The 12,618-nt window shown below is 37.3% G+C and overlaps 1 protein-coding gene across 13 annotated transcripts in view; it reads right to left on the reverse strand.

Annotated features, from left to right (window-relative positions):
- Positions 1–12,618, reverse strand: part of robo1 (roundabout, axon guidance receptor, homolog 1 (Drosophila)) — a 553,775-nt gene that overhangs the window by 334,995 nt on the left and 206,162 nt on the right. For 3 of the 13 annotated variants that reach the window (XM_087282426.1, XM_087282419.1, XM_087282418.1), the window contains exon 1: positions 9,448–9,789. The gene's annotated coding sequence lies outside the window, so the exon portion shown is untranslated. 13 annotated transcript variants of the gene reach the window in all.

A 12,618-nucleotide genomic window follows, 5' to 3' on the forward strand; every position in this document is an offset into this window, starting at 1 on the left:
AGCATGGTACTCTTATATGACCATTACCCAACCTGTATATGTTATATACGGATGCTGGCAAAATATGCACATGGCCAGTGAATGGTCACATATTAAAAGTGTTATGTTTTATAGTGTGGATTTTATTGTTTTTCTGCAATTCAGTAAATACGCCGGCCTGGATGAGAAGCGTTTTTTTTTTTCTTAAATGCAGTTTTAAAAGAAAAGTGCACTAATTTTACTAAAATACAGATCCATTACAATACACCACTCCTGCTAAAACTATTAGCTGTTCTCCTTAAAAGTAAAATCATATTTGTTTGATTATTTGTCTAACAAAGTTGGACTATTCTAAAGCTTCTTATCAGAGCAGTTGCTTAAAACAGATAAGATTCTCAAAAGGATGGACCTGAGTTCCTTTTTTAATCACACAATATAAAATAATTATATACACCTAAATGATTTCTTCCAAATCGCTGTGAGATGGCTGTGGTCGACATCCTAAGAGAATATAGTTTTGGCTAATCCCATATAATCCTCTTACATTCGGTCTCCTATTAAATTATTCTGATTTACTTCAGGACACCATTTCTTGGCTGATATATACAGTCGTATATTTAAGAATATTTTATTATGACAAATAAACAACCTCAGACTTGCTAGGAGGATACAAATCATATGCAGTGTCACCGTGTTAACCCAGTTATGAAGAAGGACCGCAAATCATCTCTGTAGTTGAATACAGGAATTCAGCTCACACAGCTGCCATAATGCATACAGAGCTGCTCCATACGGGCATTGACAAATCTGTTCGGACCTCAGACGAGGAGTTAATCCTATGAGGACGACTGAGCCTCTGCCCTTAGACCTCTGACACGAGGCCACACCGGCTGGGAAACACTGCGGGGCACTAAGAGCTCCCCTGTCATTCCCACAGACTCCTCCAAGCAGAAAACTTCCGTGACTTGTCAGACTGGCTAAGAAACAAGCAAGGTTCCAGCAATCTCTCAGGACATCTTCAGCACAAGTGTTGTCACTGGAAAACGATGACTCACAAAGCTTCGACGGCAGATTCGTATTAAGAATGCATAGCAAAAAATGCTTTTGGATTGAGTTTTGGTGTGGGAGACATGGTGGCTCAGTCGTTAAAGGTGCAGTATGTAAGTTTGACACCCGGTGGTTGAACTAGGTATTGCACTCCAAGCCCAGGTTGCCAGATTGACGACATCAACAACCTGCCTGACTATTGAGCCTAAAGACTTTTATGATAATAAAAGCAACGGCACGCAATCAAAGAAATATTTTCCATATTAAAAGGAGTTTTTGTTCTAACCAACACCTCAAATGTATGTTTTAGAAACGCCTCAGAAACAGCTCATGTACTTTATTTAGTGTTAAATGATGATAATGTGAGTTTGAATGCCATTTAACATGACATTTATTGCTGTACTACTGAAAGCAGCAGCAGATCGTTCTTAAGATACTTCTTAAAGGTTCACAAAACCCTTGAGTACTATTTTTTTTTTTAGATTTTAACAGATTTGTGTGTGTTGAGCATGAGTTAAGACAATGTTAGCACCTGTTAGCTTTAATTGTGGGGAAAACTGGATAATTTGGAGCTTTTGTAAGCTAATTTCATCTTCCGAGTTTAAAAAGATTTTTGGGGCGGGATCAAAATCGGCGACGTAGCACAAAGCTGCATTATTATTCATAGCAGGAATTTCTTATCCTATGAGAAGAGCCAGCTTCTTAATTAATCATGACTGCACGTGCTTTCCAAAAGCAAGGCAGACCTGCCAGTGCCAAGCTGTAAGATCCTACCTTGATGACTGGGTGAAACCACGTCCACGGACCCACACAGTATTTAGCCGTTCATGAAGGGTTGTACGTGTTTGTTTTGAGGATCCACAGGGTTTGTAGTATGTTTTTCCCTGCGATGCTGTCAGGGCCGATACAGCAAAGCTGTTTGTGTGCCGCAAACATTTTGTCTTTTGTCTTTGTCTTTTATCAGTGAAGTTCGTTCACATTTAGACACATCGCCGTGCTGCTGTGTTTTCCTAAATCCTCCAGATTACCAGCAGGGCTAATGGTTAAAATTGACAGGGCAAGAGACCTGCTGCACTGAGTCTGCATTCAGACCTGGGAATCGAGGGAAAAGTCCGAATTTAGTGTTTATATGAACACGATTATCTTTACAATTGTATAAATTGTGGTTGTGTATATGAAATTATGAATAACAAATGTAGCAGGACATTAAATTACTGTTTATTTCTTTGCATTTTAACTTTGCAAACTATAAAATCATGGGTCTTCTCATGGTTCGTGTCTCATTTTGTGAGCCGAATGACAACAGTTGTTTGCTCCCCTCCTTCTCTCTGCTGGCCACGGCCACTCCTGCCTCTGATCGCAGAGCTCCACGCCCAGTATGATGCTTTTTTTTTTTTTTAATTCTGAGGTAGACTTGAACCGAAAGTGAGGGGTGTAATGGCCCTTTAAAACTAGCTATATAATACTAGCTGCCAACGGGGTAATCAAAATAATCTTATTCTTTTCTGCTTTGAAATAAGACTAATTTGCTTACCCCATTGGTAGAATATTTCACTTATTTTAAGGAAAAACTACTTGATTTTTACCCATTATTTCTAAAAAGAAGACAATATTTTGTACAAGGCTTATTGCTTTAAGAATTTCAAGATATTTAAACTCAGAACAAGACAAAAACTCCAAATAAGAAAAGCATTTTGTGCATTGCAGTGAGGTTTAGCATCAGAAAACATGCATTTAATCAATGCTGAGAATCTTTAAAGGATACAAAAGCTATAGAAAGGTGAGGCACAACAGAGCTGCGCATTTCTTGGACAAACAATGTAAAAGTAAAAAAAGCTTCTGACAGAAAAGTGCCCGGAGAAAAGAAGACTAGAAATGCACAAAACAGCATAAAGAGGACATTCTCCTCATTCATTACCAACTCTGTGTTGAGCTTTCAGACATGGGGGTGGATGGGCTGAACAAATCTGTTTCTGTTTTGCCATTCAGAGAGGCCCTCCATGCAGAACCCTACCACAACTGACATTACACACACACACACAAAAAAAAAGACAGACGGCGAAATGAAGAAAGCGTAAAAGAACGTGAGAGCTTTGCATTACACCGCAATTGGGAGACACAAAAGCTTGGCTAGCGGGTAAACAGGCTGTTGCGTTTCCGCTCGCCTGCGTGGGCTGAATCCCCTTTAGCAGCCAGTATCTTTTGAGGAGACAGAGGCCAGCATGTGATTAGACGTGGACTGAGGGATATGCAGCGGTGAGAATCGCAATTAAGCATGTGCAACATTATGTGCTGGTGCCTCACCTGTGTACTGGTAAAGCAAGCAGATTAAACTGGATGCTTGGATCCACATATTTGTAAAAATGTGTCTTTCCTGGTAAAATATAGGTTATATAAACAATAATAATCATAATAATAATAATATGCTGACATTGAGCCTGCAGGAACGATTAAATGTTTTCATTTTTCAAAATGTTTTATCATAAGCTTATTCTGCTCACAAAGATTGCATTTATTTAATTAAAAAACATTAACATTTGTGCAGTTGGGAAATGTTATTGGGATTTTAAATATTTTATTGAATTATGTTAAAAATTGTATTAATTTGTGTAGCTTAAAGAATTATAAGCGTGATTAGTCTTCAGTTTCACACAATCCTTAAAATATGTAATCATAATATGCACAGGCAAAAAATGCATTATTATAATTAATTATTATTATTATTGTTGTTGTTATTGTTATTACTATTATTATAATAGTAGTACTAGTATAATAATAATAATAATAATAATTATTATTATTATTATTGTTGTTGTTGTTGTTGTTGTTGTTGTTGTTGTTATTATTATTATTATTATCTTGTTGTTTGTAATCACTTTGGCAAACAAAATAAAAATATTTTAATTTATTCATCACAATAAGTTGTTCAAAAGTGAAAGTAAATACATTTATTATATTATTTTTAAGTGTATTATTATTTAAATTTTATTATTATTATTTTATTATTATTATTATGGATATTATTATTTATGATTAGTAGTACTATATAACAATAATAATAATAATAATAATAATAATAATAATAATAATAATAATAGTAATAGTAATAATAATAATTATTATTATTATTATTATTAGCAGCGTTGTTGTTGTTGTTGTTGTTATTATTGTTTTAGTTCTTGTTGTTTGTCTTTAGTTTAGGAAACAATATAAAAAACTATTTAATTTATTCCTTACAAGTTGTTCAAGAGTGAAAGTAAATACATTTATTATATTATTTTTCATTTTTATTATTATTTGTATTATTATTATTAATACTAAGAATAGTATTTTTTTTTGTTGTTATCATCATTATTAGTAGTAGTATTATTATTATCATTAGTAGTATTACTATAATAATAATAATAATAATAATAATAATAATAATTATTATTATTATTATTATTATTATTATTATTGTCATTGTTGTTGTTGTTATTGGTATTGTCTTGTTTTTGTTTGTCATCAGTTTGTTAAACAATATAAAAATTTATTCATTACAAAATTTATTCATCACAAAATATTGTTTAAGAGTGAAAGCAAATACATTTATAACGCAAAAAAGTAAATAAAAGCTACAATTTTTATTTTATTTTGTTTATTATTTTTTATTATTAGGGATTTTTACCAATAATAACTGATCACAACAAAAGAGCAAATCATCATCACTGTAATGATTTCTGCAGTAATGAAGACTGCAGCAATGATGATGAAAAATTAAGCTTTGAATCACAGGAATAAATTAAACTCAAACTAAATTCAATAAGAAAACGCTTATTTATAATTGTTATATTATTTTGCACTTTTACAGATCTTACTGTACTTTTGATCAAATAAATGCAGCCTTAGTGAGCAGAACTGGCTTCTTTTAAAACATCTTACAAAATCTAACTGATCCAGACAGATTTACAAAACAATAGACTTAGTTAGCATGGGTTTCCTCTGGGTGCTCCAGTTTCCCCCACAGTCCGAAGTAACTGTGCAGGACAGGTGAATTGAATGAGCTGGGTTGGCCATAGTGTGTGTGAGTGGGTGTTTCCCAGTGTTTGGTTGTGGCTGGAAGGGCATCCGCTTCACAAAATATGTTGGATAAGTTGGTGGTTCATTCCGCTGTGGCGACCCCAGATTAATAAAGGGACTAAAACGAAGAGAAAATTAATGAGTGATAAATGAATAGACCTTTAGATGACTATGAGACATTTCATCTTGTCCGAATCTTTAACTAGCCTCATCAGAAGCCCGGCTCCCTGCTTTCGTTTATGCAGACTGGCAAGAACAAGAACCATTGTGTTTTCATGCTTAATTGGCTTAATTGGTTTACTGGTTGAAGAGGCTTAAATGAATGGAGAAGCTGTCTGAGAGAAACAGAGCCAAGTATAGCCTTTGTCTTTGGCTTTTATGTGCCCTCCCCACCTTCACCACGGGGGATTCGACCAATCGGTGCCTCGCAAGCTGTTGGACAAGATCCTCACCGGCAGTCCTGCTGAAGTATTAACACAGCCCCACAGAGCAGGAGCGAGAACAAACCTGGGGAAGTACTGTATATATACACTACACTACAGCAAGGACAACTGCATAATCCTCGGTCAAAGCTAATGTGTCCTGAGTAATGATTAAAACATGACTGCGCAGGATACACAAGTGGCACTTTTGCAGATTGTTCCCATATTAGCCTTGACACAAACATGAGGTCTTGCAACACTGCCAAACTGAAATGAACTGCCAATCATTGGGACAAAAAGGGAGAAGAACTAAGAGATGTCTTAAATTTGGTTGGTAATTGTAAGTGAATTTTACCACTGAACTATTTCACTGCGGAAAAAAAAATGCTTCTCTTACGTAAAGCCCTTGTACATTTGGATGCTATAAATACGTAAAAATGTCATAAAAAATGAGACTGAGATTGACTCTCTTCAATGATTATGCTTTGCACCATTTATTAAAAAGTACTATGTCAAATAAAGTTCTTTCTTCTAAACAATAACAAGTGCTTAAAGTGCTTAAATATCAAGTGCTGCTAAAGAACTGAAGTGCTGAACTGAAGATGAGAAGTAAAATCAAAGGCATTATCACTTATTTTTTCTTTTTTCTGGGTTGTAAGCAAAGTCCTGCAAACTCTTTCTTTTTAAGACATTTGGACCAGAAGATGGAGCTGGTCCAGTGGAGGAGGCCGAGGGTCTGCTGTTTGTCCAATCAGGTTTTTTTCTTCTGTCAAATAAAAATATCAGGCTACCTCAAATACTTCACTCCACAGGATATATTCATTCACTCAATTTCTTGTCAGCTTAGTCCTTTTATTAATCATGGGTCGCCACAGCGGAATGAACCGCCAACTTATCCAGCACATTTTTACGCAGCGGATTCCCTTCCAGCCGCAACCCATATCTGGAAAACATCCACAAACACTCATTCACACACACTCATACACTACAGACAATTTAGCCGACCCAATTCACCTGTACCGCATGTCTTGGGACTGGGGGGAAACCGGAGCACCCAGAGGAAACCCACATGAACGCAGGGAGAACATGCAAGCTCCACACAGAAAAAGGTTATGCTATGTTGAGCAGAGGATCAAACCAGCCACCCTGCGACCTTGAAGGTGACCTGTGAAGCAACAGCACTACCTACTGCGAAACTGCTTCGCCCTCCACAGGAAATATACATTTAATTAATGCTCTGCTGTTATTATTATTTCACAAAACCTCCAAACAAAACAAAATTTCCTCCATCTCACTCGCGGTTCATGTGTGCGCACGATGCGTGTGATGGAAGAAGATGACAACAAACCTCAAGGCTTATATGCTTGCTTTTTGCATAACAATTGTGTTGCTTACATATGATATTGCATTAATTTGCATACATGTTTTATAAGCTGTACAATAAAAGCATCAGTTTGGTGCGGAGCTATCATCATACAAAAATCAAGAAAATCTTTGGATTTGTTTGATTGTTAGATTATGTAGGCTATTTTAAAAACTGATTTTATATAAGAACTATTAATAACTGTACATTTTCAATTGGAAAAGGTTGGTTTGTTGCTTGGACTTTAAATTATCAATTGCCTGTGTGTTAAGTTTATGACGTGGCTCTAGGCAGCAAAGAAGCCATCAGCATCAGCATTGGTTTATGTCAACTCATCTGTGTCAAACTGTGACCAGAAACATCCTTCTTTCATTTTGCTTCTTTGGCAAAATTCGTCTATAGACTCGTGTTTTTGCACATGTTAACTTCATGCGAGTCAACAAATATTTTTGCACATTTAGGGGCCTTTCCATTCCAAAAACGCGAAGCGCACTGCACTGCCTTTTATGTTGACAAGAAAAAAGAAGCGTGGTGCTCTTTTCTGTCACTAGGAAACGACTGAATCAGCTGAGCTGTGTTACATGTGCGCAAGTCGTGTTGCTGTCGATGTTATAATTGTAATTTTTAATAATATTGTGATATTCAAGATGTGTAAAGTAATACAGCTCTGGATAACTTGTAAAGAGCGACCACAAGCCTCTCCTCCATCATCAAAAGTTCACGACCGACGCGACTGACGTAACGCTCTTTTTCCACTCGAGCACATAGCGTGCAACGGCAAAACGTTAGATGCCCAGGGCGCATAAGCAGTGGGTAAAACACTCGCGGCTGTTAGTAAACCATTCAACAGATGCGCCTCTCAACGCAAAAAGTTCGCTGTGATCGGCCCCTTATACAGCCAAACTTCAAAAATATATAAAATGATATTTTTTAATAGTTTAACTAACACCGTTAATTGGTTACAAACGCACTATTTTGATTAACGGTTAATCGATTATTATTGTGTATTATTTATTATAAATAAACCGCATGCGCAGGCTCTAAATTTTTTTTCCCCTCATGGCTGCACGCCAGAGATCCGGCACGGTGCCGGAATACTTTAAGCCCTGCGTATACTAACCAGTTAAACTCTGCTGTTATTTTTGGATTTCCGCCTAGATTTTGCCTACCCAAATTTAAAAGCTTCTCAAATCCACATGCAGAGGTGTAAATGCAATAATTTGGTATCATTTTAAAGAAAACCCTTTGAATTTTCATAAAACACTATTGAAAGTGTATAAAATAACTGTATATGTTGTCTGTGTTATAATAAACACCTAAAAAAGTGGCCCTCATTGTATTTTTTTTATAAACTCAAATTTGAAAGTGTACCTTTTAGGTTCTGTGTGGTCTAGCTTGCTGTAATTTATTTTGTTAGTTCCTGCACATGTCTGTAATCATAGAAAAAAAGAAAAATGTCTCTAGCATAATCTAATAAAAAGTTATGTATTACAACTGATGAGAGGTGTTGTACAAGCCACAGGGATCGATCATTGTTTTTATATTTCACTATTCTTTTGTTTGATCAAACATAATTCACTGTGTTTGGACCGCGTCAGACATATAAAAGGATTACTTATGCACATCACCTCAAAAACAGAGGAGAATGGCCCTGAAGCACACAGCATAAGGTAAGAGATAACAGCTGTCTGTGCTATCTGGGGCTGCTTATTGATCATAAATGTATTGTTTTCACTTCAGCGCCATGGAAACACAGCAATTCATTTGGCAACTGTTTGATATGTGAATATAATTCAGTAAAAAGAATGCTAGAACTGTATGAGCACCAACAAGAGCTTTCATTTGAGCTATAACTTGTACATGTGTCATATGAAAAATATGAAAATAAACCAACGTAAAATTCCCAGCTCGAGTATCCAAAATACTGTTTATTGAAGTGTAAATATCATTTGTACAGTAAAATAAAACCAAAGTGATGCATATGTGCATAAAATATAGATTCTACACTTTCAAACGAAACCACTTAAGAGGGTCTGGTGCAATGCTATCCCTTTAAATCTTAAAGCAAAATTCAATGACAACACGGACCCGGTACCGGGTCTGCGGAGTTTAGCTGGCTAATATTCTATACTATATACAATACTTAAACATATTTTTTCAAAGGGGATGCATTCAATCCAGCACCACAAAACTGAGTCTCAAATGGAGTCTAAATGATTTGTTCCAACAGAATGAAGCTAGTCGGGCTTTTTACTTGTTAGCATGATCCAAACGCTGAAACAAAAATATTAAAAACTCTGCACTTCACTCTGATTTGATTTGATTTAGAAACATGCACTGCGCTTCTTTCTGATTTACACAGAAACAGACATATTCCTGAGCATTTACTATTCCAGATCACACAGGCGTACAAAACCATCTGCTACTGCATGTGGAAATTCATATATATCTTTCAAGTGGATTTATTCACACAGCAAGTGTGTGGATTTACAACATGTTTGACATGGCCTAACACCTGGAACTCACATGTGAGATGGATATCTGCAGTAATGGCCAAAGAAAAAAGTTACTTTTTACCTCACTCTATACTTCCCACATGCTTCAGATCTGCTTATGTTCCCTCTCTCACGTCCTCTGCTTTTAAAACCCGTCCTTTCCTCTGACAAACACCGCAAGGGTTCTCTCAGTCTCCCTGCTGCCATCAGCTGCCAAAACACGCCGGTTTGCAGCGATGAGCACTATAAATATGATGTACAGCTTATGTGGTGCCGCTGACCTCACAACACGCGCTAAAGCAGTGCGGGGGAGCAGGTGCCATGCAGATTTATGACACTCAGCCAGAACTTTCACCCTCCGCATACACTCTCATGCCCGAGCAAGCAGCGAGTCCGGCTTGCGATGGCTGAACACATTTACTCCTCCGTGACAAAGCAGCATGTGGGAGAAATGCAGCGTGAATGTGAAAATGTTCAATTGTTTGGATGCACTTTCAGAACTTTGCCTGTGGCAACTGGCACTGCTAAATGTTCTCCAGCCACCCCCTTCTTTGGGAAGTTTTGGATAGTTTTAAAGTACTTTTGGGTTATTAAAGGAGTTTTTTGGTTATATATATATACACATACACACACACACACACACACACACACACACACACACACACACATTGAGTTCTGAATGAGTACACCCCTCTCTCAATGAATATGGCCAACAATCTTTTGTGCATTTAAACAAAACGATTTAATTAAAACATTAAATCCATTAAATTAAGACTTTGGTTGTACCACTGGATCTGTGTTTTAACACAGCAAAGATTATTTCATGACAGGTGGGATCTACAGTGCATCCAGAAAGTATTGATAGCGTTTCACTTTTTCCACATTATTTTATGTTACAGCCTTATTCTAAAATAGATTGAATGAATTTATTTCCTCAACATTCTACACACAATACCCCATAATGACAATGCGAAAAAAAATTTTTTTGAAATTGTTGCAAATTAAAAAAAAATAAATAAAAAGAAAAATCACATACACATAAGTATTCACAACTTTTGCCGTGAAATTATAAATTGAGCTCAGGTATATTCTGTTTCCACTGATCATTCTTGAAATGTTTCAGCAGCTTAATTGGAGTTCACCTGTGGTAAATTCAGTTGATTGGACATGATTTGAAAAGGCATACACCTGTTCAAATAAGGTCCCAGGGTTGATAGTGCATGTCAAAGCACAAACCAAGCATGAAGACAAAGGAATTGTCTGTAGAGATCTGAGACAGAATTGTCCTGAGGCTCAAGGCTGGGAAAGGTTGCAGAAAAATTTCTGCTGCTCTGAAAGCTCCAATGAGCACAGTGGCCTCCATCATTCATAAGTGGAAGATGTTCGGAATCACCAGGAATCTTCCTAGAGCCGGCCGGCCATCTAAGCTGAGTGATCGGGGGAGAATGGCCTTAGTCAGGGAGGTTATCAATAACCCAATGGTCACTCTGTCTGAGCTCCAGCGTTCTTCTGTGGAGAGAGGAGAACCTTACAGAAGGACAACCATCTGTGCAGCAATCCACCAATCAGACCTGTGAGGTAGAGTGGCCAGACGGAAGCCACTCTCTGCCTAGAATTTGCCAGAAGGCATCTAAAGAATTCTCAGACGATAAGAAACAAAATTCTCTGGTCTGATGAGACTAAAACTGAACTCTTTAGAGTGAATGCCGGGCATTCCCTTTGGAGAATTCCACGCACCGCTCATCACCAGACCATTACCATCCCTATAGTGAAGCATGGTGGTGGTGGCAACATCATGCTGTGGGAATGTTTTTCAGCAGCAGGAACTGGAAGACTAGTCAGGATAGAGGGAAAGATGAATGAGATATCCCGCATGAAAACCTGCTTCAGAGTGCTCTTGACTTCAGACTGGGGCAACGGTTCATCCTCCAGCAGGACAATGACCCAAAGCACACCACCAAAATATCAATGAAGTGGCTTCACAACAACTCGGTGAATTTCCTTGTGTGACCCAGCTAGAACCCAGACCTAAACTCTATAGAATATCTCTGGAGAGATCTACAAATGGCTGTACACATTGCTTCTCATTCAACCTGATAGAGCTTGAGAGGTACTGCAAAGAGGAATGGCCAAAAACTCCCAAAGACAGGTGTGCCAAGCTTGAAGCATCATATTCAAAATGACTTGAGGCTGTAATTGCTGCCAAAGGTGCATCAACATTGAGTAAAGGCTGTGAATACTGACGTACATGTGATTTTACAGGTTTTTAATGTTTTTAAAAATTGCAACAATTTCCAAAAATCTTTTTTTCACATTGTCATTATGGGGTATTGTGTGTAGAAATTTGAGGAAATAAATGAATTTAGTCAATTTTAGATTAAGGCTGTAACATAAACAAATGTGGAAACGTGGAAATGCTATGAATACTTTTTTTTCAGATGCACTGTATATGCACAACTATAATATAACTATAAAGGCTTCCTGTAGAATATATAAATTTACAAGAGAGATCTGTGAGAGGTGTACTCATTTATGCTGAGCGCTGTATATTTTTGTTATTAGTCTGTCATATAAACTTACGGAAGTTGTCATTTCTGTGGAAACTACATTTTAAAATACATCATGGCAATAGAGAACGGCCTGTTGGATGCACATCAGACTTTTTCTAAGCTACATGTCAGCGTTTCTGAATTTGCTGGTTTGGATCCGAACACAAGTTTTTCTTCTTTTTTATTTTTAAATCTGCCAATCAGGTACAGCCTCATTTGACAGCCATGAGGAGACCATATGGACCTCCAGAATAGACACAGAAAGGGGACGGTGGGCTTTCTCTTTCATCCTCTTCAGGCAAGTTGCAGGCCACTTAGAACTCGAGCTAAAAATATGCTGGCATATTAAAGGCTATTTAATTTTGTGTGCGCCAAATAGTGCTTAGCTAGCACTCTGCGACGACATGACCATTTTTGTATCCCTTCACCCATGCTAATCTCAGTGGATATAATAAACAAATTTAAATTCTTTATCCAGCGCCGAACAGACGTGTAGCAGAATAATAAGAGCCTCAACACCACCAGCTTCTTATCTCCAACTAGTCCTCTCCTTTCATTCTCAGCAGCACTCCAGTCGCTCTTGACAGAATTATCCCGGTTCGGCATTGAGCGCTTGGCCTGATGGCCCTATTTTACAGGAACGCGGGGCGAGTTAAGCTCTGGGATTTGTGATGAAAAGCGATTGCATGGGGGAAAACGAATAT

This window comes from Danio rerio, chromosome 15 (genome assembly GCF_052040795.2).
Source record: "Danio rerio strain M-AB ecotype USA chromosome 15, GRCz13ab, whole genome shotgun sequence".
Classification (NCBI taxonomy): Eukaryota; Metazoa; Chordata; class Actinopteri; order Cypriniformes; family Danionidae; genus Danio; species Danio rerio.